The sequence below is a fragment of the Papio anubis genome, chromosome 2 (assembly GCF_008728515.1).
Source record: "Papio anubis isolate 15944 chromosome 2, Panubis1.0, whole genome shotgun sequence".
In the NCBI taxonomy this organism is placed as follows: domain Eukaryota; kingdom Metazoa; phylum Chordata; class Mammalia; order Primates; family Cercopithecidae; genus Papio; species Papio anubis.
This window is the reverse complement of record NC_044977.1, coordinates 46,322,320-46,329,148: the sequence shown is the minus strand read 5'-3', so window position 1 is coordinate 46,329,148 and position 6,829 is coordinate 46,322,320. Positions and strand designations below refer to the sequence as shown.

The window sequence follows — 6,829 nt, the reverse complement described above, 5'->3', positions numbered from 1 at the left end:
TCCAAAGTATGTTTTTTCCCCCTTCATGTCGAATTAAAATACTTGCTCATAGTTGACTTACCCTTCCTAAAAAAGAGGCAGAAACTTTGAGCAATCTAGGTTTTTTTTAAGCTTTTTTCTTTCTTCCTCTCCTGAAAACACCCCCAAAACACCCCTTTCCAGTTATAATCAGCATCGTGATCCAAGCGGATGCTACATAGAAGAGGAATTGCCATTTAATCAGAAAAAATGTCCCTTACAGGAACCAGCAGCAGACAGGCAAAGTCTCCGGCCTGCCTCCATCCGAAATCATGCTCGCGTGCTTCAGAAGCATCCGGGTCCTCCTTTCCTGCTTTTTCTTGCAGACTGGCCTAAGCCGATGTCGTTCTGTTTCTCCCCTCGGCTGCCTGTAATCTGCTGTGTTCCCCCTGGAGGGGGACTGGGGGTCTGTGTTTAGCCATTTGTATCTACTCTAGCTGTTAAAGAAGTCCAAATGAAAATCAGGTGATGGTGGAACCATGGGGACTTGGGGGTGGGGCAGAGGTGGGAACATTTGTATCAGCTGAGTCAGCTTCATGGCTCCCTGTGGAGCCAGGGCTGAGCCTTGTCACATGCCCTCATCAATTAGAGATTGATCAGCCAGCAGTCAAGTGGGCATTCTCCAGTCCTTGCAAGAAAGATCAGCCCTTTCCGTACCAGCCTTGGTCGCCTTGTGCTTTGGTCTCCTTTTCTCCCCCGCCTGGATCCTGCCTCGCATGGGCCATCCTGTTGCTGAGGCTCGGGGTACCGTTCTGCTGACCCAGCTCCCTTTAGTCATGTTTGCTTGGCTCTGGTACCAAATAGTTGGGATTACCAGAGTGTCCTTCCTTGCGTGTCAGTACGGATGCTGTGACTGCCACCCACGTCCCCGTCAAGTGCCCGTGCCCGAGCTCGCTGTGCTGAATGACTTACAAGGTGCCTTTCCTGGAACCCTCCTTTAGCCTGGACCCAAGAGAGGCGACAGCTCTGGCTGGGGCTTGTGGTTTCCAGAGGGTCTGGACTGGTTTGGGTGCTTTAAAATATATATGTTTTTTTAATTCAGTGGTGCTTACGGGGCAGATGAAAATAGAACTTAAATGTGAGACTTAGGTGGATGGGAAAGTTAAATATTGGTCTCTTCAAGTTTTTGTTTTGTTTTGTTTTGTTTTTGCTTTTGCTATTATTACCACGTCACTGTCTCCATGTTAAAATGCCAAAAAATGATCTAGTTGTTGTTGCTTATTTCCCTATTTTCCACCCCAGTCACTCCTTACTGTGACTCCTGCCCTGGAGGGCACGTAGCAGTGTCTGTCCTGCCAGTCCCAAGGCCCTGTGGGAGGAGACTGGCCTGCATCTCTCCAAGACTTAGTCTGACGCCAGGCACATCTCTTGTTCTGTGTTCAATCAGTAGTCCAGGGGAGAAGCTTCTGCCACTTCAGAGCTTTGCTAAACTAACCTAATTTGTCTAAATCACCCCAAAACCACTATCTCTGACTCATGCTTCCATGCAACGACCTGATCCGTTTTCCTGGACAGGTCTCTTTCCTGGAACGCAGCCCAGGCACCTGTGCTCCTGGAATCCTTGAAGTCTCTCCTTTGAGTTGTGGTCACTGAGAGGGTTGAGGATGTAGCACCTGAGGTCCCAGCCTTTGCAGGGGCTGCCCTGGGCGGAGTTGGACTTAGATTTTCTGGCAGCCTCACGTAAACCTGGCAGCCAGCCTCTTCTAGAACCCTAACCAGGGACTGGAGCAGGAAAGGGACCTTCGAAGTGAAGACAGCCTTGAACTGCACTTCCTTTTAGCTTAGATCGAAAAATGAACTTCCTAATGGGTTAAATCCTTTAAAACAAGGAGCTGGGGAGAAGGGCATCGTGCACTCCTAGAGAAAGGTTCTCAGTTGCCCGGCTGGGAATGTGCTTGGCACTGACCCCATGGGCATCTGACTGGTCTTCCACCTCAGGAAAAAATATTTGAAAGAGGATTAGCATGAAGGGGAATCAAAGAGAAGGTTGTGATTTGGTTGAAGGTGCCTGGTTTAGTGCTGTTAATTGTCTTATTATATATATATACACACACACATTTATATTTATATATATATCTTATTTTATATATATATATTTCTTGGAGTAAACATTTTAAATAAATGACATCATTGTCTAAAAAACAAAAAAATTATAAATCTGTATTATTGGGACACAGTGTATAAAAATATAATTTGTGACAAAAACATAAATAGGGGAGCAGAGCTATACAGGAGCAGAGTTAGTTGATATTAGCTTTATTCACTGTGGTAAAACATACATAAAATATGCCATTTTAAGCCTTTGTAAAGCATACAATTTCAGCATTATGTACATCCAAAATGCTGAGTAACTACACCACTATCCATTTCCAAAACTTTTGCATCATCCCACACAAAAGCTCTTTACTGGTTAAACAATAATTCCTCATCTTCCTCTCCCATAACTCTGGTAACTTCTATTCTACTTTCTGTCTCCATGAATTGACACAGATTTTAAGTTAAACTGATACCAATTCCACTGGATTGTTAGAATGTTGGATGTTAACTGTAATCCCCATTGTAACCACAAAGAAAGTATCTGAAGAATATACGCTAAAAAAAAATGAGGATGAGTGCGGTAGTTCACGCTTGTAAGCCCAGCACTTTAGGAGGCCAATGCAAGAGGATCACTTGAGGCCAGGAGTTCAAGACCAGCCTGGACAACATAACAAGACCCCATCTTTAAAAAAAACACAAACAAATAAACAAACAAAAACAATAGTTGGGCATGGTGGCAAACACCTGTAGGCCTAGGCACTTAAGAGGCTGAGGCAGGCTTGTGTGAGCCCAGAAGTTTGAGATTACAGTGAACTATGATCATGCCACTGTACTGCAGCCTGGACAACAGAGCACAACCTTGTTGAAAGAGGAGGCGGAGGGAGAAGAGGGGAACAAAAGGGGAGAAGAGGGAAAGGGAGAGGAGCAGAAGGAAAGGAAGGAGAGAGAAAAAGGAAAAGGGAAAAGAAAAAGGAGAAAGAGGAAAGGGGAAAGGAAGAAGGAGAAACGAAAGGAAAGGACGAAAGCAGAAGGGAATCAAATCAGTGAACTACATTAGAAAAATCAACTACATACAAAAGAAGGCAGAAATAGAAGGACTGAGGGACAACAAAAGCTATACAAATAGCAAAAATGGCAAAAGTCCTTCCTTCTCAATAATTACTTTAAATGTAAATGTATTAAACACTCTAATCAAAAGGCAGAGATTGGCAGAAAGGATACATAAGCTGTCTACAAGAGAATTACGTTAGATCCGAAGGCACATAGGCTGGAACTGAAAGTATGCAAAATAACTAAAAGAGCTGGGTGGCTATAATAATATGCAGAAAAAAGTAGACTTTAAGTAGAAAATAGTCACAAGAAACAAAAAAGGATGTATGTTAATAAAAGAGTCAATTCATCAAGAAGATATATCAAGTATAAATATACATGCACCGAAAAACAGAGCTCCAAAGTATAGGAAGCAAACATTCATAAAATAAAAGGGACAAATAGTTCTAAAATAACAGTTCAAGATTTCAATACCCTATTCTCAATAATAAACAGAACAATTTGACAGCAGATTAATAAGAAAACAGAGGACTTGAACAATACTATAAACCAATGAGACTTAACAGACATATGTAGAACACTCCACCATATATTGGGCACAAAACAAGCTTCAATAAATTCAGATGACAGAAATCATAAGTATCTTCTCCAATCACAATGGAATGAAGGCAGAAATCAATGAGAAGGAAAACTGAAAAATTCACAAATATTGTGGAAATTACATACTCAACAACCAATTTATCAAAGAAGAAAACAGGGAAATTAGGATATAACTTGAAATGGATGAAAACAAAAATACAACATACCAAAACTTACAGGACAGAGGGAAAGCAGTGCTCAAGGGGAAATTTATAGCATACATCTTTACATTACAAGAAAGATCTCAAACTAATAACCTAAGTTTATACCTTAAAGAACTAGAAAAAGAGTAAACTAAACCCAACGCTGGCAAAAGGAGGGAAATAATAAAGATTATTAGAATGGAGACAAATGAAGCAGAGAATAGAAAAACAAAAGATAATCAATGAAGTCAAAAGTTGTTTCTTTTAAAAGATCAACAAAATTGACAAGCCCTTAGCAAGACTGACAAAGATAAAAGATAGCAAATACAAATACCTAAAATAAGAAATAAAAATAGGGACATTACTAATGACTCTACAGAAATAAAAAGGACATAAAGAGCATTATAAACAAATATATGCCAACAAATTGGATAACCTGGATGAAAAGGACTAATTCTTAGAAACACACAAATTACCTAAACTGACTCAAGAATAAACAGAACATTTCAAAAGACTTTAACAAGAGTAATCAAAGTCAGTAATCAAAAACCTCCCAACAAGGAAGAGTCCAGAACCAGATGGCTTCAGTGGTGAATTCTACCAAACATTTAAAGAACAATTAACAAGACTGGGTGCGGTGGCTCACACTTGTAATCCCAGCACTTTAGGAGGCCAAGGCAGGAGGATCACTTGAGGCCAACAATTTGAGACCAGACTGGTCAACATAGCAAGACCCTGTCCCTACTAAAAAATAAAATTAGCCAGGAATGGTAGTGCATGCCTACAGTCACATATACTTGGGAAACTGAGAAAGGAGGACTGCTTGAGCCCAGCCATTGGAGGCTGGAGTGAGCTACGATGTGTAGAATGTGACCTTAATTGGAAATACATAATTATATTCTTTACAGATGTAATTAGTTAAAATGAAGTGGGCCCTAAATGTCATATAATTGGTGTCCTTTGAAGAAGAGGAAAATTTGGATACAGAGACAGACACAGAGGGAAGAATGCCATGTGAAGATGGAGACACACAAAGATGTGGAGCAGCTGGACCTCTCATCTCCAAGATGTGGAGAAACTGGTAAGAATGTAAAATGGTGCAGCTGCTATAGAAAACAGTAAGGCAGTTTCTAAAAATATTTAAAACAAAATTAATCCATGATCCAACACTTTTACTTATGGGTGTGTGTGAGTATATATATTGGCAGGGCACAGTGGCTCATGCCTATAATCCCAATGCTTTGGGAGGCCAAGGCAGGAGGATCACTTGAGGCCAGGAGGTCGAGACCAGCCTGGGCAACAGAGCAAGATCCTCTCTCTACAATTTTTTTTTTTATTAGGTGGGCATGGTGGTGCACATCTGTAGTTCCAGCTACTCAGGAGGCTGAGGCAGGAGGATCACGTGAGCCCAGGAGTTTGAGGTTACAGTGAACTATGATTGTGCCACTGCACTCCAGCCTGGGTGACAGGGCAAGACCTGTCTCCAAATGAAGAAAAAAAAAAAAAAGAATTGAAAGCAGGGTCTTGAAGAAATATTTGCCCTCTCTTGTTCACAGCATTACTCACAACAGCCAAAAAGTAGAAACAACTCAAGTGTCCATCAACAGATGAATAAATGTGGCCTGTCCATACAATGGACTATTGTTTAGCTTTAAAAAGGAAAGAAATTCTGACACATGCTATAACACAGATAAACCTTGAAGGCATTATATTAAGTGAAATAAGCCAGTTACAAAAGGACAAATACTGTTATGATTCCACTCATATAAGGTCCCTAGAGTAGTGAAATTCATAGAGACAGAGTAGAATGCAGTAGTTGACAGGACTGAAGATATGGGAAATGGGGAATTTTTGTTTGATGGGTACAGTTTCATGTTGGAATGATGAAAAAGTTCTGGAAAAGGAGAGTGGTGATGGTTGCACAACATTGTGAGTATAATTAAAGCCAATGAATTGTATACTTAAAAATGATTTAAATGGCAAATTTTACTTTATATACATTTTACCACAATAGAAGAACTGAAAAAAAAATCAAGAATCATCAATGGGCAGAAAATTATTAGATGAAAGGCTGGAAACAGGATATCCCACACACTAGAAAAGCATCAACACAAAGATTACTTATTAATTTCAAAAAGGAACAGGTACCTGATATAGTTTGGGCATTTGTCCCCACCCAAATCTCATGTGGAAATGTAATCCCCAGTGGGACGTGGGGCCTGATGGGAGGTGTTTGGGTCATGGGGCACATCCTTCGTGGCTTGGTGCTGTCCTCACCATAGTGAGCAAGTTTTCACAAGATCTAGTTGTTTAAGTGTGTGGCACCTCCGCAGCCCTTGCTCCTGTTCTCACCATGTGAAATGCCTGCTCCCGCTTTGCCTTCCCACCATAAGTAAAAGCTTCCTGAGGCCTCTCCAAAAGTGAGCCGATGCTAGTGCCATGCTTCCTGTACAGTCTTCAGAACCCTGAGCCCATTAAACCTCTTCTTTATAAATTACCCAGCCTCAGGTATTTCATCACAGTAATACAAGAACAGACCCTTACCATAGCAAAATGTGTTATAAACCACCTTAACCAAGTAATCAAATTTAATAGTGCCAAGAGTGAGAGTAGCTGCCATCATGTACCTCCTGATGCGATACAGTGAGAAGAGCACAAAGGCACCCAGTGTCACCTATTTGACCAAAATATTTAACCTGAACCTCATCATGAGGAAAAGATCAGAGAAATCCAAGTGGTTTTGTAGAGACAGTCTAGCTGGGATCTTCAACGTCAATATCATAAAAGACTAAATAAGGCCTGGGAAAAACTGTTCTACTCAATTAAAGCATGCAAGAGAGACACAGCAACTATAAGAAATGCATGTACTTGACTGAATCTTGGAATTCCAAAAGACCACTACAAAAGACTTGATTGGGACAACAAGGTAAACTGAATGTAGC

The 6,829-nt window shown here is 40.9% G+C and overlaps 1 protein-coding gene across 2 annotated transcripts in view; it reads right to left on the bottom strand.

Moving 5' to 3' along the window:
* CHCHD6 (coiled-coil-helix-coiled-coil-helix domain containing 6) overlaps positions 1-6,829 on the bottom strand; it is a 220,407-nt gene that overhangs the window by 157,839 nt on the left and 55,739 nt on the right. The window lies entirely within an intron of this gene.